Below are 24,808 nucleotides of genomic sequence, written 5' to 3' on the forward strand. Positions count from 1 at the left end.
AATAAAGCTTATAAAAAAAAAAGAAAGAAAAGAAGCCCGGGTTAACGGAAGTTAAAATAAACGGGTTATAACCTCCCCGAACTTACTAAATTAACTAGGAATATTTAACCTAGTTAATAAGAGGTAATATTGGTGGCCCTGTTTATAATAAAACCATACACAAAGGGCTAAAATGGACAATTGGAAAAGTTGTTTTATTAAAAGACAAATAAAACACAAAAACACACACATGTAGGTGTGTGTGTGTGCGCGTACAAAGAAGAGGTGGAAGGGGCAAACCCTTGTTCTTGATAATCCTCTCAAAAATCACTCAATCCAAATCGAACTTGAAGCAATTATAATGCATGTTTGAAGTTTTGTTGAGTATTACTTCATCCTAACACAAGGTATGTTTCAAATTCTGTAAGACCCTAATCATGATTTGACCTAAAACGACGCAGCGGAAAATGAACCGTAAAATTTCTTTCTTTTAACTACTCTATCATACTTGAATACCGTTTAGGTCAACCCTTTTAACATAAATACATCATTCATCATTTATTTAATGTAACTATGTTAACAAATAATTACAAACAACATGACCACTTTCCCGTACAATCCATAATCTTCAACTCGAACCTTGTTCACTTGTCCATCATGAATATCTAACTAACCTGTGGTCACCATATATAACCAACACGTTAGTACATGGTAAGATCATTTAAAATTTAATACATACACTTAAAAGGCTATATCACATTCTAACTACGTAAGGTATTCCATTGAAACATCCTCTCAATTTTATTTACTCGAGTCCGACATCAATTCCTCGAGAGTCCGGCATTCCCATACATGCACTCCATTTATTTCATTCTCAATAGTAACATGGTTAGGAGTACGTAATCACAAACATATTGAAAACCCACATTTTTACATATACGTATACCAGTGATCTACAATCATTAGATTACAACACGTGTATACACTTTCATATATCTAAGTACATTCCTACGTATTCCATTCATATGCACGTACATACAAGTTCACACTACTTACACACGCTACAGTTCCATATCTACATACATACATACAAGTCACATTCACTTATTTGTAAGTTGAGTCTTATCTACAATCATATCAACACAAATCAATGCAATTACAAACAAACATAACTGACTAACTTCCAACAAACATGATGAACATTTCATTAACATAATGAACATTCAGCAACATAATGAACATTCTATTAACACGATGAACATTCAACAACATAACAAACATTCTATTAACACGATGAACATTCAACAACATAATGAACCTTCCATTAACACGATGAACATTCAGCAACATAATGAACATTCCATTAACACGATGAACATTCAACAACATATTGAACATTCTACTAACACGATGAACATTCAGCAACATAATGAACATTCTATTAACACGATGAACATTCAGCAACATAATGAACATTCCATTAACACGATGAACATTCAGCAACATAATGACCATTCTATTAATACGATGAACATTCAACAACATAATGAGCATTCCATTAACACGATGAACATTCAGCAACATAATGAACATTCTATTAACACGATGAACATTCCATTAACACGATGAACATTCAGCAACATAATGAACATTCCATTAACACGATGGACATTCAGCAACATAATGAACATTCTATTAACACGATGAGACTATCATCTTAATTTACATTAAGGATAGACGAAGTTCATATGAACTTACCTTGGTACTTACCCTTACCCGTAAATTTTTACATGGTTTCCTATATACAACATACCAAACTTCATTTATAAATAAGAAATGATTCCGGAAATCACTTACCTTAAGTGTCCGTATTCGCATCCTTTTGACCCGTTAGCCTTCCATGCTTCCATCCATCTTGACATGATCCCTATACTTTCATGTCATCGCATTCACATTCTTGTTAGCATGCATGATTGTACATATTAACTATCATATCAAATTCATGTTTCACATTTGACTTTCATTAGTCAATTCCAACAAGCATAAGGCATATTTCCACAAGTCAATCTTTTCAAACTCATATAATTCCTCACGTTCATCACATATAACACATATGGATATAACACGTATCATATGACTTTCTATAATATTACAATTGTGACAAAAAGTCTAACATTGCTACTTATGCACCGTTGACTTTCAGAAAGTCAACGATTTATCATATGAACTTTCGACTTAACCTCATACATCTATGTCATTGTAGTAGACTATACTAATGACACTATATACATTTCATACTCACATGATCATCTAGTTATATGTACACACCAAACATATTCAATTCCGTTCATTCTAGTAACATAATTCTACAACTAACACCATGACCTATGCTTAACAACCCAACATCATTCTAACTTCATCCTGTTCTAATGATCTCATATGCTTCACATTTAGAGTACTTTTACTTATCAATTTTGATTAAGCAATTATTCAAACATGTAGTAAACATCATACCACTCCAACATAGAGTACAATATTCTAATGCATACTTTTACCAAATAACATGGCCAACCAAATCCTACATGAATTCCATCTAAAATAGATTTCTCATGTTTAGTTATCATCAAATACATCATATCCCCATATTATACGATTTCATCCATTACTTGCATACCATTTCATCTATTAATCTCACCTAGGCATTTCATCAAACACTTGGTGTGCATGCCACATTTTATGCATAATGTACAAGTGTTTCATAGTTTACTTCCTACTTCATGCTTTCATTCATCAATTAACACAAAAACATCAACAAATTCATATCACATTCAATCTACCTAACAAGAACGCATTACATACAACATATCACAACAAGATTTGAACAAGGATTGGACATGGGTGACACACCCACGTCGCCATCTTCACCACTAGAAGTGGGTTTCACCTCCAAACATCAAATTACCCCAAACCACTCATAATCCATGTCCTATATGATGATTCTAACACATACTCATACTCAAATTCATACAATTTCATGATTTCTAACATAACCCACTTCGTGCATAATCACCATTCTAAGTTTTAAGACATACCTTATGATCCCCTTGTAAAGGTGATCAATAATCCATGTTCGGTTGTGAATTTAAGCCTTGATTCACTCTTCAATTTGATGGTTTTAGTTGAGTTAGGTTGTTGGCTCTTTGGAGCTCCTGAACATTCAAGAACACACATAAAGTGTGTGTTTGTGTGTGGTGATATTTCATTTTAATAACCCAAGTTCCATCTTGTTCTATTTGGCCCCTCGTGTTTGTCACTTAACATTATTTGCACTACTTTTGTCATTTAATACTTTTAACCACACACTTAACTAGGTTAAATAGCCTAGTTATTTATTACATGCTAAGTCATATAGGAACATACCACAAATATAAACATTCGGGTTTTGGGGTGTTACAAGTCTACCCCCCTTAAATGAGGTTTCATCCCCGATACCTTTCTCATTTCCATTAACACTAATTACCTTTCCCTTTCGCCCCATCAACAAGACTATGAGCCCATCTAATGACGACCTTCTATCATCAAGGACCCGTCCCAGAGTTCTTATTAGTGTCACTTTCTCTAGCTGACGCTAGTTTCTAACGCACTTCATAACTAGCGGTTTATTCATCATTCCAATATTCGTATTTCGCGCACAACATACCGTTTTGTTTGCTTGAAACAATTCCAACATCCCATTAATAACATTCCTATTATTTTCATCGACCATACGATCTAAATTCGTAATTTATACATACACATCTATGTTTAATTTCGACAGGTATATCATAATACTAAGTAACTATCCATTCTCGATTCATAACTATTCATATATTTGACTTCTTTCTAACAAGTCCATACTTTTCATACTTTACTTTTACATAACATTCTCATTTCCTTGGCCCATTTGTAGTGGGTCAATATACATACTTCTTCACACTTATTATATGATCCATTATAACAGATCTAATACCATCATCCCACCTCTTAGATCGTATTCTATACATATATCATATAACATTTAGTTCTTGTTTTGTTATTGTTGGTGCACTTGTGTCTGTACTTTGTCTGTATTTTGTAATGTATAAAACGATGTCTTTTGTCTGTTGTGGTTACGTCTTTTGTTGTATTTGTTTAAGTGTTTGACTAAATGTTTGACCAAGTCAACCATCCTCCTGGTTTGACTTGGCCAAACAGTCAACATTATGTTTGAAAGATAATATGGTTCGAAGGATGTCATCGAAGGATGTTATGTATCCTTCGATGACCTCGAAAGACATCTTTCGTTGGAAACTTATGGACCTCGAAGGATATATCATCCTTCGAGGTACATATGGATCCTTCGGAATCTTTCGATGGACTTTCTGGTCGATAGATGATCCTTCGACCAGAAATCCTTATCCTTCGTGCATGTTAACTGATGTGGGTATATATATCCCATGTAGGTTTCACTTCACAGTTAGTTCTTTAGCAGTTGTTCAAGTTCATAGTGAGAGCATTTTGTGAGTGAACCCAAGGTCTTGTAAGAGAGCATTTCAGTTTGGTCAAGGGCTGTAACCGTGTCCACTGAAATACAAGAGAAAACTTTGATATATTGCTTGTCTACTCTTTCTCTTTGTAATCTTTGCTTTCATCTAAACTATCGGTTTGCACTCTAGCTTGGATTCCGCACTTGCTAGAGTGTTAAACATAACAAGGAATAGGTTTAACCTCAACCTCCGAGGGACCTACAAGTGGTATCAGAGCCGTGGCTCTTTTCCTTGTTAAAACCGGGTTTGTGCAAGACTTTGGTTGTGTTTAGACAAAAACTTTCTTGGTTTAGCACCCGTTTTTAGTGTGTTTCTTGCATTTTTAACCATAAAAACGTGTTCTAAACTAACCGGGTGTGTTACGGGAACGTTTGGGTAACTGAAAATCTTGTTTGAAAAGGTTTGCTATTTTCCGGCCAAATTTCCGGCTTAACTCCGGTTGCTTGGTTGTGGATAAGAAACTTCCTTTTTGGGCATTTTTTTGAAAGTCAAATCTGACTTGGTGAAAAGTTGGTGCAGAAACATCCCTTCTGCCGAAAGTTGGTTCACCAACCACATCACCTTTTCACCAACCAGTCGTCCTTTCTGTCTGTGTGTCAGACGTGTTCGAAAGATACCTTTCGAACTCGAAAGATCATCCTTCGATCAAGGAGATTCGACAGATAACCATCCTTCGAACATCTTTCGAAGTCAGTGTGTTGTCTTTCGAGTCAAGGAATCTTTTCGAAAGATACATCCTTCGAGTTACTGTTTCCCTTCGAAAGATAAGGATCCTTCGTGTAGGAGAATCTTTCGAAGTGATTGTTCGAAACTCAACAGTGATCCTTCGAACACTGTTGATCCTTCGAACAAGTGTCATCTTTCGAGCATCCTTCGAGTCTTATCTGTTTAAACTTAACAACTTGTGATTTTCAGGTCTTTCGATCCAAGATCCTTTGACAGTTTGTTATCCTTCAATTTTTAACATAGTTTGTGAAAATCAATTTTTTTTAAATTAATTTTCACCTAATATATTAATTATAAAATGGGAACAAATGGTCAATGGGATCCATCTGCGTGGACTACAACAACTTTGACTCCACAGTCATCATCTACGCAATCATCAACCACGCAATCTGCGCCAGAGTTCAACAAAACTGCATGGATGCAAGCTATTGCCCCACCTCAAGCTGCAATGATAACTGCAAATCAATGGGCTTTGGTCACAAATCAAAGCAGCAGCATTCAAGCAATGATGCAGAACGACAGTGAAACTGGTACAAGCACGAAACCGCCAAAGCTTAATCACATCAATGATTGGGGATGGTGGAAAGAAAGGCTGAGAACTTATGTTCAGGGGCAAGGTCAAGATTTATGGATGTGTTTCTTTACTCCATTTGAAAACGAGTTGGAAGTTGCAGGATCGAATCCAGAAACTTACAGCACAATGTCTGATGATGATAAGAAGAAATTTGAGTTGGAAAAGAAAGCATTCATGATTCTCACGCAAGCTCTTCACAGAGACATATACCACCAGTTCGTTTACTGTACAACTACTAAAAGCTTGTGGGATATGCTCACGTTACGGTGTGAAGGAAATGCTCAATCGAGGAAGATCAAGCAAGAGCTGCTGAAGAAAGAGTTTGAAGGTTTCACGTGTATGGAGAACGAGGGTTTGGCAGAATTATCTACAAGATTTCATCATCTGTTGAGTGAAATGTTTGCCTTCAGAGTCACTGCCACTCCACAAGAAATGGTGAAGAGATTTGCTGATGGCTTACCAGCAAAGTGGAGCAGTTATCTTGAGATCCTAAAGGAAAACGGTGTTCTGGACACAATCACCGTTTATGAGCTAATACATAAATTGGAAAACAAAGATGTGGAAGAAAAGCTCAAGGCGAAAAGAACAATCACTCCTCAGAATCCAGAGATGTATTTTGGGATTGCAGGTGGTATTACTGGAGAAAAGCCAGCTTCTCAGCATGCTAAGCTTCAAACAACGTTCATCTCCAACACCGGACCTTCAACAGCAAATCAATTTGATCCTTCAGCATACACGATGATGTATTCAAGACCAGATTCTTCTTCTCAACAACAACAACAACAACAGACAGCTCAACAATTCACACCACCGCCTTTCTTGGATCCTAATAGAGCTCAACAGCAACAACCACAACAGCAAGGATTTTATGGAAGTTCTTCAAGCTTTCAAGCTACTTCCAATCCGAACACTGTCAGATTGGACACTTCAAACTTTTCAAAAGTCAGTGTCGAGATAGCCAAGGAGCATATGGAGATGTTGAATACCTTGGTTAGTGCTTACTGTGGGTTGGTTGCAGGTCAGATTGGAAATATCAATCTAACCAACGAAGATTACCAGCAAGTTGACAAAGAAGAGTTTGAGATGATGGATATAAAGTGGGCTCTTGCTAGTGCTATTCGTAGAGCTAAAGAGTTTATGGAGAGAACGGGGAGAACCAACTTGGAAAGCAACAACAACACCAAGTATGGTTTTGATAAGAATGCTGTCACCTGCTTTAACTGTGCAAGGGTCATTTCAAGCGGGAATGTCAGAAGCCACCCAAGCAAGGCAATCAGAATCCTTTCAGGAATCAAAGACAGCCTCAGCAACAACAGAACAATTCTGACAGACAAATAGTTCCCGTGGGAGGAAATACATCTGGAACCACAAACTCTAATCCCCACAGAGGATTAGTTGTTCAAGCTGATGAGATTTGCAACTGGAATCTTCAGCTTGGTGAAGGAGGAAATGGTGGAACAGCATGTTACGCCAAGGTGGTTGAAAAGGTTGTAGAACCCGTGTCTGCTGGTGAATCTTCAGAAGATGAAGATAGCTCGGGTTATAGTGGAAGTTTGGATGGGGAATCACTTGATGCAGGTGATTTATCAAGTGAGGCTTTAGACTTGGAGGTTGATGAGTTATTGGCTGATGCTGAAGCATTATGCAAGAGAAGATCTATTCTTTGCCAGAAAGCTGCTGGAACTTCCGAGAAGCTTTCTCAATTTTTCTCTGAAGATGGATCTTTTTCTTTTCATACAGCCTTTATGGCTCATGTTGAAGGACAAACCTCTCAGGTATGTGATTCTAAACCTGACTCTATTTCTGCTGCTGTTGAATGTGCTAAATGTCTAGAATATGCAGAAAAGGAAAGTCTGTTTGAAATCACACACAAACACAATCAAGAATTGATTGTTGATCTGTCTAAAGCAACTGAGGCTAACTTGTTTTTAACCAGAAATGAAAAGGAATTTAAAGCAACAATTGCGTCATTAAAACATGATGTTTCTGAACTACAAAAGGCTGTTTTGAGAAAACAACATGCAAACAATAATTTAATTGACACAATTGAAAAACAGATGGTAGAGTTAGCTACAGCTAGATGTGAATGTGAGACAATTAAGCAGAAATTGGAAAGCTATTCCAATTCCCGCTATGTTTTGGATCACATTATTGATGTTCAAAGGAAAAAGGGGGATGCAAAATGTATTGGTTACAAATCATGCCCTCCCCCGATGAATCACAATTACTCCAAGTTGCCTAATGACGAGGATATGCCCCGTTTTGAACCTACTGTGCCACTTGGTCTAGATGACTTTGCAGTAGGCCTCGGGTTCACAACAGGTACATCATCCTCGGGGCAATCTGAATCTGAGAATGTGAAAAATTCATCGTCTGTTAAGGAACAGAGTTCTCCGATTATTGAGGATGCTGATTCTTCGGACGATGAATCTGAAGAAAATGAGAAACCACAGTCTAACTCGGTTACACCAGACATTCCAATTGAGAATCACATCCTGTGTGATCCACCAGTGAAACCGAGTAAGGCTGAAACACCAAAGGCAATGAAGCCCAGTGTACCTAGCATTGAAAAGAATAACTTGTTGTATACGCTCAAGGGAGACAGCAAAATTTATTCTAACAGAGATTTTCCAATCAAAAATGTAAATCAAGATTTAATTGAGAAAATTTTTGAAGGACGAACTGATAAGTTTTTGGGAAACAAAGGTAACAAAGTGACGGTCACTCAATGTGAACCAATTCCGTGTGAGCTAATTAGAAAACAATACGGAAACCAAAAACTGCCAGTTGAGCGAAAACAACAAGTGAATTCTGGAAAGGGTAAGGGCCAGGTACAAGAAAAGAGGGCTCAAAACAAGAATGCTCAAGCACCAAAGGTTCAGCAGCCTAAGACTGAACAACCAAGGGTTCAACAACCTAAAGTTGAGCAGTCTAAGGCTCCTCAACCTAAGGCTGCACAACCTAAAATTCAACAATCTAAGGTTGAGCAACCTAAGGTTCAAAGGGTGCAAAACAAAAGAGCTCCAGCTAAGAAAAGAGAACAGAAAGTGAACTTTGTTGGATCAAAGGGTACGGACAAACTTGAAACATTTCAAAATAAATCTAACATTGATTTTGTAAAACAAGTTAGAATTTTAAAACGAAATGATCAGAACAATTATACCCAACACACCAATGGATGTGACTTAGGTCCAAGCACATCTAGATCACAAAGTTCAGTGTCTGGTTCTTCGTCTGGTCATCAACATGTTTCTCCGAGGTTTGTAGAGCGGAGAATGTGTTTTGAATGTGGAACAGTTGGGCACATTGTAAGATACTGCCCATACTTGCAAAAATTGAAAGGAAAAACAAGTGCTCCCCAAGAAACCAATTACCAAAAACAACCGGTTTCCCCGAAACAAGACCCACGTGTCTTGAAAGAAAGGGAAAAGAAGTTAAAACAAAAGAACCAAAAGGTAACTGAGAAGGCCTTAAAATCAGAGGTCAAAGAAGAAAAACCTGTACAAGCTAAATCCACAACTGTAAAACCAGTAAATGCAAAAACAATTAAATCAAATACTGGTAAGGGACAACAAGCTTGGAAACAAAAACAGGTAATTCAGTCAGGGGGAGCACCAGAGGTTTTATTTTCTAATCATCAAGTGATTGAGATCACTTTCCTTGATGATCAAGGACGACCCAAGTCAACAAAGGCTTGGGTCCCCCTCTCAAACTGATGTGTTAATTGCATGTGCAGGCGGCTCCAGGAGGAACTATTAATAGTCTTTGGATTGTTGATAGTGGGGCTTCCAGGCACATGACGGGCGACTATCGTCTTCTTTTCGATGTGCGAAGTATAAGAGGAGGATATGTTGCGTTTGCTGGAGACAAAGGAGGGTATATCACCGGCGAGGGAATGATCTCAAATGGAATTGTGAGTTTCGACAAAATCAATTATGTGCAACAGTTGGATCACAATCTCCTGAGTGTTTCTCAAATCTGCGACAAGAAGTTCACCGTGCATTTTGATGATGCCGTTTGTTATGTGCTGAAGCCAGGATTCAAGATTCCCGCTAAATGGATTCTCTTATCAGCACCAAGAGTTAATGATTTGTATGTCCTTGATATGAGCCAAGCAATAACTCAGTCAAAACAAGTTACTTGCTTTATTTCAAAAGCCACTGAAAAGGAGACGATCTCTTGGCACAGACGAATGGGTCATATTCACCTCAGAAAAATGAATCACCTAGTCAAAAACAATCTGGTGAGAGGTGTTAATGTGAAAAATTTTCAACTTCAAGATGTCTGTGTGCCATGTCAAAAGGGAAAGCAGACCAAGAAATCTCATCCATTGAAGAAGGTTAACACTGTCAACATGCCACTCGAGCGTTTGCATATGGACCTTTTCGGCCCAGTCAAACACAAGAGTGTGCACGGAGAAGTTTTCTGCTTGGTAGTTACTGATGACTATTCAAGATTTTCATGGGTTGACTTCATGGTCCACAAGAGCGAGACTCCAGAAATTCTGAAGAATTTGATCACCTTGTTGGAAAATCTGTATAATCTAAAGGTGAGGCGAATTCGAAGCGACAACGGTACCGAGTTCAAAAACAGGGTTATGGATGAGTTTTGCACTGCAAAAGGAATCCTTCATGAATACAGCTCTCGGTACACGCTACAACAAAACGGAGTCGCTGAAAGAAAGAACAGAACCTTAATTGAGACTGCAAGAACCATGTTGGTTGAGTCTCAGCTTCCAGTTCGATTCTGGACTGAAGCTGTTGCCTCGGCTTGCTACACGTTAAACAGGGTTCTCACAGTGAAAAGACATGGCAAAACGTGCTTCGAACTCCTACACAAGAAGACTCCTGACTTGGAATATCTAGAACCTTTTGGTGCACCATGTACCATGATTGAGCCTGACGGGAAGTTTGGTGCCAAAGCTATCGAAGGTTACTTCCTTGGGTATGCTACTCCTAATCTGCGAGTATGGAACCTGACTACCAAAAGGATTGAAGAATGGGGTGAAGTAAGAGTTCAAAGATATTCTAATCCTCCGAAGCCTTCTGGAGATCCATGGATGTTCGATTATGATGGTCTTTTCGACTCATTCAATCTGCCGACATTTGATGATGACAATGCAATTGCTCAAATGTTGTCTGAAAGTGAGAATGCGACTGGCTCTCAGTTAGCTCGTCCAATCATTGTTGACTCACAAGCATCTTCTTCTGTCAACAATCTCGCTTCAAATGAGGTGTTTAATGATGCTGTCGATTACAATTTGTCATCGGAAGATGAGGAGTATGTTGATGCAAATGATGGTGAAGCACTGCGTCCGGTTCAAGGTACTTCAGAAGCAACGGATCCAGTGTCTGCGCCAATTATCCAAGAAGAAAATGCATCATCTTCTACAACTCACCAGCTTCAGAATGATATCGGGAATTTAAATATCAATAACTTGAGGTCTAATGTTGAAGTTCCTCCAGTTTCTGAAACCCGAATTCATAACATTCATCCTCAGCAGAATATTATAGGTGATGTTCTCAGTGGTGTAAGGACAAGAAATCAAATCAGAAATAATGAAAATGCTGGCTTGTATGCTGAGATACGAGAATCGGGACAACAAAATGATTGGTCTTTCGCCTGCTATGTTAGCCAAGAAGAGCCTAAATCTTGGAAGGAGGCATTGAAAGATGATTCCTGGGTGGAAGCCATGCAAGAAGAACTTCAGCAGTTCGAGAAGTTGGGCGTATGGAAATTGGTTGATAGGCCCGACAACTACAAAAAGATCGGAACTCGCTGGGTGTTTAAGTGCAAAAAGGACGACCGTGGGATTGTTGTCCGAAACAAAGCAAGGTTAGTGGTTCAAGGCTTCAGTCAGATTGAAGGTATTGACTACAATGAAGTGTATGCACCTGTTGCTCGTCTGGAGGCTATTAGAATCTTTCTAGCCTACGCATCCTTCAAGAAATTCAAGGTGTACCAGATGGATGTTAAAAGTGCTTTTCTACACGGAGTAGTCGAAGAGGAAGTATATGTCGAGCAACCGCCGGGGTTTGAAGATCCATTACATCCTGACAGGGTTTTACTACTTAACAAGGCGTTATATGGTCTTCATCAAGCACCTCGGGCTTGGTATGAAACGTTGTCTACCTATCTGCTCAGCAATGGTTTTCGACGAGGTTTGATCGACTGTACCCTCTTCATCAAGGAAAAAGGTGAAGATCTTCTGTTGGTACAAGTGTATGTCGATGACATTATCTTTGGTTCTACCGATGATAAGTTATGCAAGGAATTTGAAAAGGTGATGCAAGATCGATTCGAGATGAGTGCGATGGGTGAAATGACGTTCTTCTTGGGTTTGCAAGTTAATCAGTCCGAATCTGGAATTTTTATTCATCAAACCAAGTACGTCGGAGACATCTTGAGCCGGTTCCAGATGTCAGATTCGAAGCCAATTTCTACTCCTCTTCTGCAGAATCACGGGATTACTCCGGATAAAGAAGGGGATGATGTGGATTCTTCACTTTATCGTGCTATGATTGGATCCTTAATGTATCTCACCGCATCAAGACCCGACATTATGTATCCAACTTGTCTTCTCGCTAGGTATCAAGCGAATCCGAAGGTCTCTCACTATGCTGCTGTCAAAAGGATTTTTCGTTATCTGAAGAGTTACCCTGACACCGGGTTATGGTACCCTAAGGATGATAACTTCGATCTCAAAGCTTTCAGTGATTCTGATTTTGGCGGCTGCAAGAAAGATGGAAAATCAACTACAGCAGGATGTCAGTTCTTAGGCAATCGCCTAGTCACTTGGCAATGCAAGAAGCAGACATGTGTGGCTACGTCTACATGTGAAGCAGAATACATTGCTGCGTCTAGTTGCTGCTCCCAGGTTCTATGGATCCAACAACAGATGCGGGACTACGGTTTTGAATTCCTAACTACTCCTATTTATGTTGATAATGAGGCTGCCTTACAGATCACTAGAAATCCTGTACAGCACTCGAAAACGAAGCACATCGATATTAAATATCACTTCATACGTGATTGCTTTGAAAAGAGACTTATCGATGTGGTTCATATTCATACCGACCACCAACGTGCCGACCTTTTTACCAAAGCATTTGATAAATCAAGATTTGATTATTTACTTTTGGTAAACGGCATTAAGGTGAAGCAAGAGTAACCGACATCAGGAAATCGTTTTTGTAAATATTTTTCTAAAAACCAAAAATCCAAAAATATTTTTACTTCACTTTATTTTTGAATTTTAGGGGGAGAAAGTTTCAAGAAAAATACAAAAACATTGAAAAACCACAAAAATACAAAAATATGTCTTTAATTTAGTTACTTTCTGCATTTAAGGGGGAGAAAATTCAGAAAAACACAAAAACAATAGAAAAACAAAAATGAGTTTCTTGGTAATATAAGAGAAAGTGATATTACATCAGAGGTCGGTTGAAACATGTTTCTAGAAATCAAAAGAAAAAGAAAATGATAAGTAGCTCTACTAATGATGTACCGGTAGACTCACGATCATTTTAAAGTATGCAGGAGATATAAACATAACAGACTGAAAACCGCGTGGGAACCGTTCATTGGCATATGGTCTTGGTACCGAAATTTCGTTTGATAGATTGCCGAGGTTCTGAGGTATTCGGGGTTTATGCTATTTATCATCTGGGTATCATGGTTGTTTCTATAAAAGACAAAGTCTAAGTTCTTCCATGATACCATACATACGTGTACATATCTCATACTGCATTCGACCTCAATAAGTGATAAACAATCACATGTCCATACAAAATAAGTGATAAAATATCACATTTATCCGGGAGTCAAGTTCGTCTCTCTGCTGTACGGAAGTACTGACCTGTTCACGGACTTGCTCCTGTGCCCTCATGCATTGAAACTCAAGTTCCTCATCAATAAGTGATTCTATCACATAGGGCTTGTTTTCAACTCAAATAAGTGACTTGTTCACATTGTATATATATACGTTAAAAACGGATGATAAATGGTATACTCCCCAGTAAGATGAACTCTCGTGCATACCTTGATACGGGAATGTGTCGTGAGTGGATGAACACCGGTCGGTAAGTATAAATCATACCTTAAACGTATCTCATTGTATTATGATTACACTTGATTGCTGAGTTTAAGTGGACAACAATATCGGTAATTGTGGTAGAATACTTATCCACCTCTATAAAAGAATTTTAAAAGGAAATGTGTTTTGACAAAAGACCGCAAGCTGATATGATTCTCTTCGCCAGAAACTCGCAAAAATATTGTTGTGTTTGTACATATTTCCTTACTGCTTTATTTTCAAACAGTTTTGTCGTTTGGTGCATATCAGCACGACATTAGCGGTGATGTCGTTTGATAACATTCAAAGGATATTAAAATTGTTGCCTTTTATTTTATCAAACTTCAAAATCCAAAAAGATTTTCCATTTAATATTATTTTTGATTAACTGATGTTGGTGCTCGATCCGATACCTGACAAGCCGAGATACTTCATAAAACTAACCTTTGCAGAACTTCATAACGGACAACTTTTCAAAATGGTCATTTCTGAAAACCTCCAAAATGTGAAGGGTTTAAATTGAAATTCCCAAAAATCCAAAGTGTTGGTGGGAAATCTGATCCTTCGAGGAAGCAATGGCCCTCGAAAGATCAGATGGTCAAGAAAGTCAACGAAAGTCAGTCACCTCTGTCGAAAGATGATTTGGTCAACGAAGGATTTGACCAATTGATCTTTCGAGTTGACCAGATCCTTTGAAAGATGGTTTAGGTCGAAAGATATCTTTCGAAGGATTCCAAAATATCTGGTATCTTTCGATCCAGATCTTTCAAATATCTGGATCCTTCGAGCCAAATAGGGATCCTTCGAGCCCAAGATCATCCTTCGAGACACCTTTATATCTTTCGAATGGTTTTGGGTCCTTCGAGGCGGTTGGACTTTCGAGGTCAGAGTATATAAAGGGGTCTTCTTCTTCATTTGTCATTATCAGTTTCAAAATCATCACAAAAACACTCTCATTCTTCTCGAACCTCTGCCCAAAATTTTCAAAACCAGTTAAAAGAATCAGGATTCTTAAACAACACTTGGTAGGATGATTATGTTTTAATCATTTAACAAACATTAAAACAAAAACATCATAAACATTTCATTGATCATGTTCTTTATACATTAATGTTCTTATTTTAGGTTTGTGAAATCTGAATGTATTGTTTATGAATCAGTGATAGTTTTTGATGATCATGTGATGATCTTATATCTGTTTGTGTATGTTCAAATTGTTGGTTTGAATTTTGATAACAGAGGTGTTTGGGTTGGGTAAAACAGAGGAAATGGTTAGGGTTCATGGTTTGGATCAATAACATGTGTGGGTGTTCATGTCCGGGTTGGGTCAAATTGTTGATGGTGTGAAATGGTTCGTAGTGTTGTTCTTGTTTTGGCATAAAACACACTTGAACAAAATTTAAAACATCACCGGAAAAACACTTAAAATCCCACCGGAAATCTTGCCGATGAACAGTGCCTCCGGTAATCAAAACGAAGGATGATGACGCATCACCTCGATAGATGTGCTGAACAACATCCTTCGAGGTGAATCACGAAAGATGTTAGATATCTCGAAGGATCATCCTTCGATTGATCAATCCTTCGAATGATCAAGACATCTTTCAAAATTCTTGATTGTTCGAAAGATGATCCTTCGATAAGGTTGACATCCTTCAAGATAAGTGACATCTTTCGAGCTTGATTAACATCCTTCGAACAGATTGCCTTCCTTCGAGCCATGTTCAATCTTTCGATGGATATATGGATCCTTCGAAGAGTTCAACACTTGGAATTTTTTTTTAAGAAATTGAAAATTTTCTAAGTGTGGAATTCCATTGTTGACTGTTTGACCTTTTCTTATTACGTGTCAATGTGATGTGCAGAAATGGCACCGAAAGTGAAAAAGGAGCGGGCAAAGCCAACAAAGAAGGTGAAATCGGAGCTTGAAGCTATGTCTGAATCTAGACATAATATGGCTGCATATTTACAACCGGTAGGCAGTATCAGTCCGGAGTTCACTGGCATCATGGAGTACCTTCACCGCTCACGTATCAACTATGCTATCACAACGCAATACATTGCCTATCAGTCGCACATCAAGGCATTTTGGAGTTCAGCTGGGATTGAAACGGTGGAGAATAAGGAAGTGATCAGGGCTTCTGTTGCTGAAAAACCTGTGGTTATTACTGAAAACACTATCAGAGAACGTCTACAGCTTGGAGATCAACCGGAAGATCCTACTTCTATAGATCTACAATGTCAGCGGGGGTTACTGATGAGGATTAAGTACAGCGACAATGTTCTGGCTAATCAAATCAACAAGAAGTATATGCCACTTCGGTATAAATTCTTGCTGCATATTCTTATTCATTGCCTGAGCAACAAGCGTTCTGGGTATGACTTGTCACCGATCGATTTGACTGGATTGTTTACGGCGTTGATTCTGAACAAGCCGTTTAACATATCTCGCTATATCTTCGACAACCTAAAGGAAAACGCTCGAAGGCCACTTCCGTCTGCAACACAACGAACATCCACCAAGTTCTGGTTATATCCCAGGTTTCTGCAGATGATGATAGATGATCAGATTCCTGATCTTGCTAAAGCCGAGGCAGATGTTCTTCCTGTGAATCCGATGATCGAACGCACTCTGCTGATATTCAAGTCTATGGCCGCCTATAAGGAATCGGACCCAATTAGGAAACTGATTGGTCATCTTAATATTCCTAACTATGAGGCACCGCAGCACAACAAATGGCGACATGACGCAAGTGATTCTGACGATGAAGAACCAAGGTTGATTGCTTTGGCTGACACGCAGCTTGGGGCTAAACATGGAATCAAGGCAACTAGAAGGTCTGCGGGCAGTTGAAGAGGTTCAGGAAATGTCTGTGGATCCTGATGTTCGTACTGGTACTGGTGTTGTTGGTGGTGCTGTGGTTGTTGAAACAGGTGGTAGTGCTGGTGGTGTTGCTGGTCAGTCTGGCACTGTTGCGACTGACAAGGGTAAAGGCAAGATAGATGAGGCGAGGAAGCTAGTTGATGAAAGCAGTTCATCTTCTGAAGAGGAAGGAGGTTCGGGTGATGGTGGTTCATCGTCTGAGGATGATAATCCTCCTCCTCCTCCAGGGATGATGAAAGTATTTGATAGTCGCGGGAATCCCCGGTTTGAGCGAATAGAGAAGACAGCTAGAACTGGAGAATCTGACAGGGATGAGGATTATGTCCTTACTTCTCCGGGTTTTATCAGAAAGAGGAAAGCTAAACGACAAGGTACTCGTACGTCAAAGAAAGCTGCTGGTGATTCCTCTATTCCAGTTTCTGTTCAGCCTTCATCTGCTCCTGAGCAGCAGTTTCCTCCCTCTGGTGATCAACTGACTGAAAAAGAGACGCTGGAGTTAATGTCTTCTCCTTAGAGGTCTTCTGGGACGCGCACGGTGTCTGTTGATCAACAGCCGCCTGCAACTCCCACCTCAGGTACACATGCTCGACCCCCTCTCACTATTACTGGTCCTACAGGTGCTTCGGGTCAGGCTGGTCAGTCTGGTTCTTCAAGACCTGAGCCTTCGCGGCCAACTCTGGCAGAAACCTTATCTGGATTTTCTGAAGCTGATAAGATACAATTCCTGATTGAACAAGTCAGTGAATTGGGATCTATAGTTGGTCGACACACAAGAACTATTGAAGAATATCGTGTCCAGCGTAAACAGGATGTAATGGCACACAATCATCTGTGTTCAATTGTTGAAGCTCAGAATATCAAAATCAAGGAACAGGCCGAGGAAATTGAAAGGTTAAAACAGGCAAACAAGGAAAGAGATAGGGAGGTCGAGATTATGAAAAGGCATAGTACTAACTTGGAGACTCAGGCGAAAGCGTTGAGGGAGATGATAGACTGATGGAAGCCTTCAAACCCATGTATGCAAACTTCAACAAGATTCATTCCAAGGTTGGTACATTGTGGAATGAAAGGTGCAAAACCTTAGGGATAGTTCCCCCAAGGCGTGAGGATGATCAAGATGATGATGCGGCTAATCCAGATCAAACAACTGCCTCAGGTTCCGGTGCAACTGCATCCGGTGCTGCAGGTGGATCTGGTACACCTCAAGACACTCCTTCTGCTCCTCCTACAGCTACTACCGGCCCATCTGAGCAGACAGAGACACTGGAAACATCTACAGGGCCTGAACATATTAGTATTGAAGCAGAAACGTTTACAGATCTCCCTGAATCCTCAGGTGCTCAGAAGTTTCATCCAGTTACGGGTGAAATGTTAGAAGAGGGAGAATATGTTTCTGAAATGTCGGATGAACAGATACTGGCTCTGACGGAATTGGATGATGTTGCAGTAAGCATGATTGATAACACTCCGTTAGTTCAGGATCAAACCGATTTCTCTTCAATAGATGAAATCTTCATCGGTTCGGATCCTGATCGTCCTGTATATGTTGGAAAGGACAATGCGGAGGTGAATGCCCTTGATGATGATTTTGTGGCTGAAAAGACTGCAGAGTTCGCCAATCTTTCTTCTGATTCGCCATCAGCTCAAGAAAACCGTGAGAAAACCGTGAATGAATGGCGAGCGGATTTCCTTGCTTGGAATCCTCCTCCGCTCGCTCCTTTGGAACAGGTTAACTATATGATGCTGGAGAAGAATCGGGCTCGGGGTCGCATTATTAGTTGGATGTTTGTCAAAGATCTTCACTGCATGGTCGTGAAAAGAGAAACGGGTCTTCAGTATTTCAGAACTCTCCTCAGTATTCTCACACTTCCATATTATGATGTTGCAGTGTTAGCCCAACTAGATGTCATCAATCGGAGCGAAGAAAAGATGGTGGATCTGTTCGCTAAGAAAATCAGGTTGGAAAGGAGATTGGGTTGGAAGGATCCTCTGTACAAGCCACAGTTTCCCAGATACGAGCAGACCAGGTTTACACTTGATCCAGAGACAAACACAGCTCGTTATCGTTTGGTATATGATCCTCCCAAGGTGATGAAGAAGATACCCTTGCTGAAGATGAAGACCGACTTTCTTGGAAACTTCCGTTGCTGGGTTTACGATGCTGATACTGGAGAAGCGGTGATCCTCTTTAGAGATAGTCAGGAGAACTTCAGGATAATAGATCCGATGTGGATTACTAACATGTCCAGATCGGATATTATTGTTCTGAAGGATCATGAGATAAACTACTTAGTTCAGGATCGAGATCAAGCTATGAAGTTTCAAAGGATGGCCCGATACTGCTTCAATCTGCTGGTCAACGCAGGAAGTGCATGGTCATCACATCATTTGACAGTGGAAAGGACGTCAGAGACTTAGAGACACGAAGACCGAGACAAAGCTACAGCCAAGGGGGAGTTTGTTGGTGCACTTGTGTCTGTACTTTGTCTGTATTTTGTAATGTATAAAACGATGTCTTTTGTCTGTTGTGGTTACGTCTTTTGTTGTATTTGTTTAAGTGTTTGACTAAATGTTTGACCAAGTCAACCATCCTCCTGGTTTGACTTGGCCAAACAGTCAACATTATGTTTGAAAGATAATATGGTTCGAAGGATGTCATCGAAGGATGTTATGTATCCTTCGATGACCTCGAAAGACATCTTTCGTTGGAAACTTATGGACCTCTAAGGATATATCATCCTTCGAGGTACATATGGATCCTTCGGAATCTTTCGATGGACTTTCTGGTCGATAGATGATCCTTCGACTAGAAATCCTTATCCTTCGTGCATGTTAACTGATGTGGGTATATATATCCCATGTAGGTTTCACTTCACAGTTAGTTCTTTAGCAGTTGTTCAAGTTCATACTGAGAGCATTTTGTGAGTGAACCCAAGGTCTTGTAAGAGAGCATTTCAGTTTGGTCAAGGGCTGTAACCGTGTCCACTGAAATACAAGAGAAAACTTTGATATATTGCTTGTCTACTCTTTCTCTTTGTAATCTTTGCTTTCATCTAAACTATCGGTTTGCACTCTAGCTTGGATTCCGCACTTGCTAGAGTGTTAAACATAACAAGGAATAGGTTTAACCTCAACCTCCGAGGGACCTACAGTTATCGCAACAAAACTACTATTTCATAATCACATATACACACTTAACTCCAAAGTTAACATCATTCTGCGTTTCCTATAGTTGTTTGTACTATACGTACCCTTGCGTTAACTTCAACTCACCTCATTCATTCTACATTACTATTCCTCTCAATTCATACATTACTTAATTTGCCTAAGCAAGCGTATCATGCAGGTTCTTCGTATGAGAGTTTAACCAATACCCAAAATTTTCGCTCAAAACTTTTAAGATCTAGTTCTTAATGACATAGTTCTTTTCTTACGTCAACTATTAAAAGTCAAACATTCCATACCCTACCCTACCATACCTATTCCGTCATTCATCTTGTAAGTCGCTTTCAATTTACTAATCCATATCTATCCGGTGTGAGTTAAAACATTATACCTACATCGATTTCATTTCATACTTCAGCGGTCCGTAAACCAGAGCGATCCGCTCCTTCACGAGTACTAACCGTACCAGGCTAGCTTTCATTCATCCTTGTAATGGGCTTCCACTCGTGCATAATATTTCACCAATTCGATTGGTTTCATCATATTCAAAATTCTACCATTAACATCTACAAAATCGGTGGTTAGCACCTTTCATTCAAACATTCATTATACTAGGTGATTACTCACCCATAATCCTTTTACATATTCCTACATACATGCTATAACACATCCCACATTTCATTCCTTACATGCAATTCTTTTATTCTGGTTACTTATTTTGTCGACCTTTGCAGTTTGACTTTTCAAGGTCAAACTGACATTTCTTACTTATCGTAGATATATTGCGATACACATTCGTACTTCTTTCCCTTCATGCCTACTTGTAGAGACATTCATTACATCATTTGGTATTCTTAACAAAACTTACCCTTCTCATTCATACTTAAATTATTGTCCGAGTCATAGCCCGTTGTTCATTATGACTCCTAAGAGTCGATTACTAACACATCTAACATATAATTTGTTCAAAACTTCTTTGTTTCGTCTAAAATTTAGGTTTGCGTGCCAATTATGATTATTCTTTTGTTCATTTGCTTTAGATTTACTTATATGACTCGTTTGACGCAACCATGGTCAAACTATCGACGCATCCTGAGGTGGGTTAATTTCATCCTTTTTATATTTTAAATCCGTCCCGCGAATTCAAACTTAACATCCATACCCTTCATTCCTTCTATGTTTGAATCCTTCTAGCGGTTTCAAACATATCACTCATACCTTTCATTCCTAACATGTGTTGAATCCGTCTCGCGGGTTCAAACAGGTCATTCATACTTCATTCCTTTCATGCTTCGAATCCATCTCGCGGATTCTATCACATCATTCATACCTTCATTCCTAAAATTCTTACATTTCTCTTCACCCTCACGTCCACCTACTACCTAATTCTAACGGACATACCTATAACAATTATCACGGTATCACGAACGTCATATGTTTCTTGTGTACTGGCCAGGTACACAATCCACATACTAGTTTCGTGTCTTCGTGTAATCGCCACCTTATGTCCGAAGAATTAAGTTTCGGCACGTGTAACATTGTCAAAACTTCTTTACCATGTCATTATTATATTTCATTTAAAATTTTCTTTCACTTGCTAGATTATACCATTAGATGCGTCCACATGTTAGATTTACGTACCTGGGTCAATTTGTCTTATTACATGCCTTGATGCCAGTCCTACACCGCATTCACGGATCATCCTTTCCAAGCAATTATGCTAACGTTACACATAACATACTGTTAGTTTTCTTCAAATACATACTTAAGCACATACTTACCTTTACTTCTACCCTTAGATCTTGATCGAGTCTCGGATTGTACGGGTTCCTTGTCACAAGAGCACACAGGTTTGAGTTCAAGTATTTATCTCCTCATACTTGATTTCACTCAAACCATGGCTCTGATACCAACTTGTAAGACCCTATTCATGATTTGACCTAAAACGACGCAGCGGAAAATGAACCGTAAAATTTCTTTCTTTTAACTACTCTATCATACTTGAATACCGTTTAGGTCAACCCTTTTAACATAAATACATCATTCATCATTTATTTAATGTAACTATGTTAACAAATAATTACAAACAACGTGACCAATTTCACGTACAATCCATAAACTTCAACTCGAACCTTGTTCACTTGTCCATCATGAATATCTGACTAACCTGTGATCACCATATATAACCAACACGTTAGTACATGGTAACATCATATAAAATTTAATACATACACTTAAAAGGCTATATCACATTCTAACTACGTAAGGTATTCCATTAAAACATCCTCTCAATTTTATTTACTCGAGTCCGACATCAATTCCTCGAGAGTCCGGCATTCCCATACCTGCACTCCATTTATTTCATTCTCAATAGTAACATGGTTAGGAGTACGTAATCACAAACATATTGAAAACCCACATTTTTACATATACGTATACCAGTGATCTACAATCATTAGATTACAACACGTGTATACACTTTCATATATCTAAGTACATTCATACGTATTCCATTCATATGCACGTACATACAAGTTCACACTACTTACACACGCTACAGTTCCATATCTACATACATACATACAAGTCACATTCACTTATTTGTAATTTGAGTCTTATCTACAATCATATCAACACAAATCAATCCAATTACAAACAAACATAACTGACTAACTTCCAACAAACATGATGAACATTCCATTAACATGATGAACATTTAGCAACATAATGAACATTCTATTAACACGATGAACATTCAACAACATAACGAACATTCTATTAACACGATGAACATTCAGCAACATAATGAACCTTCCATTAACACGATGAACATTCAGCAACATAATGAACATTCCATTAACACGATGAACATTCAACAACATATTGAACATTCTACTAACACGATGAACATTCAGCAACATAATGAACATTCTATTAACACGATGAACATTCAGCAACATAATGAACATTCCATTAACACGATGAACATTCAGCAACATAATCACCATTCTATTAACACGATGAACATTCAGCAACATAATGAGCATTCCATTAACACGATGAACATTCAGCAACATAATAACATTCTATTAACACGATGAACATTCAACAACATAATGAACATTCTATTAACACGATGAACATTCAGCAACATAATGAACATTCCATTAAAACGATGGACATTCAGCAACATAATGAACATTCTATTAACACGATGAGACTATCATCTTAATTTACATTAAGGATAGACGAATTTCATATGAACTTACCTTGGTACTTACCTTACCCGTAAATTTTTACATGGTTTCCTATATACAACATACCAAACTTCATTTATAAATAAGAAATGATTCCGGAAATCACTTACCTTAAGTGTCCGTATTCGCATCCTTTTGACTCGTTAGCCTTCCATGCTTCCATCCATCTTGACATGATCCCTATACTTTCATGTCATCACATTCACATTCTTGTTAGCATGCATGATTGTACATATTAACCATCATATCAAATTCATGTTTCACATTTGACTTTCATTAGTCAATTCCAACAAGCATAAGGCATATTTCCACAAGTCAATCTTTTCAAACTCATATAATTCATCACGTCATCACATATAACACATATGGATATAACACGTTTCATATGACTTTCTATAATATTACAATTGTGACAAAAAGTCTAACATTGCTACTTATGCACCGTTGACTTTCAGAAAGTCAACGATTTATCATATGAACTTTCGACTTAACCTCATACATCTATGTCATTATAGTAGACTATACTAATGACACTATATACATTTCATACTCACATGATCATCTAGTTATATGTACACACCAAACATATTCAATTCCGTTCATTCTAGTAACATAATTCTACAACTAACACCATGACCTATGCTTAACAACCCAACATCATTCTAACTTCATCCTGTTCTAATAATCTCATATGCTTCACATTTAGAGTACTTTTACTTATCAATTTTGATTAAGCAGTTATTCAAACATGTAGTAAACATCATACCACTCCAACATAGAGTACAATATTCTAATGCATACTTTTACCAAATAACATGGCCAACCAAATCCTACATGAATTCCATCTAAAATGGATTTCTCATGTTTAGTTATCATCAAATACATCATATCCCCATATTATACGATTTCATCCATTACTTGCATACCATTTCATCTATTAATCTCACCTAGGCATTTCATCAAACACTTGGTGTGCATGCCACATTTTATGCATAATGTACAAGTGTTTCATAGTTTACTTCCTACTTCATGCTTTCATTCATCAATTAACACAAAAACATCAACAAATTCATATCACATTCAATCTACCTTACAAGAACGCATTACATACAACATATCACAACAAGATTTGAACAAGGATTGGACATGGGTGACACACCCATGTCACCATCTTCACCACTAGAAGTGGGTTTCACCCCCAAACATCAAATTACCCCAAACCACTCATAATCCCTGTCCTATATGATGATTCTAACACATACTCATACTCAAATTCATACAATTTCGCGATTTCTAACATAACCCACTTCGTGCATAATCACCAATCTAAGTTTTAAGACATACCTTATGATCCCCTTGTAAAGATGATCATTAATCCATGTTCGGTTGTGAATTTAAGCCTTGATTCACCCTTCAATTTGATGGTTTTAGTTGAGTTAGGGTTTTGGCTCTTTGGAGCTCCTGAACATTCAAGAACACACACAAAGTGTGTGTTTGTGTGTGGTGATATTTCATTTTAATAACCCAAGTTCCATCTTGTTCTATTTGGCCCCTCGTGTTTGTCACTTAACATTATTTGCACTA

At 38.4% G+C, this 24,808-nt stretch overlaps 1 long non-coding RNA gene across 2 annotated transcripts; it reads right to left on the reverse strand.

The window, feature by feature from the left end:
* Positions 1–447: 447 nt before the first annotated feature.
* On the reverse strand, positions 448–24,689 carry LOC110896891. 2 transcript variants are annotated; one of them, XR_004874963.1, is made up of 3 exons: positions 24,569–24,689; positions 23,335–23,404; positions 448–653 (listed from the first exon to the last, which is right to left on the reverse strand). It is a non-coding gene; the product is annotated as an uncharacterized LOC110896891 (long non-coding RNA). The 2 variants fall into 2 exon arrangements; XR_004874962.1 differs by having other exon boundaries at positions 23,335–23,409.
* Positions 24,690–24,808: the final 119 nt, after the last annotated feature.

This window comes from Helianthus annuus, chromosome 12 (genome assembly GCF_002127325.2).
Source record: "Helianthus annuus cultivar XRQ/B chromosome 12, HanXRQr2.0-SUNRISE, whole genome shotgun sequence".
Classification (NCBI taxonomy): Eukaryota; Viridiplantae; Streptophyta; class Magnoliopsida; order Asterales; family Asteraceae; genus Helianthus; species Helianthus annuus.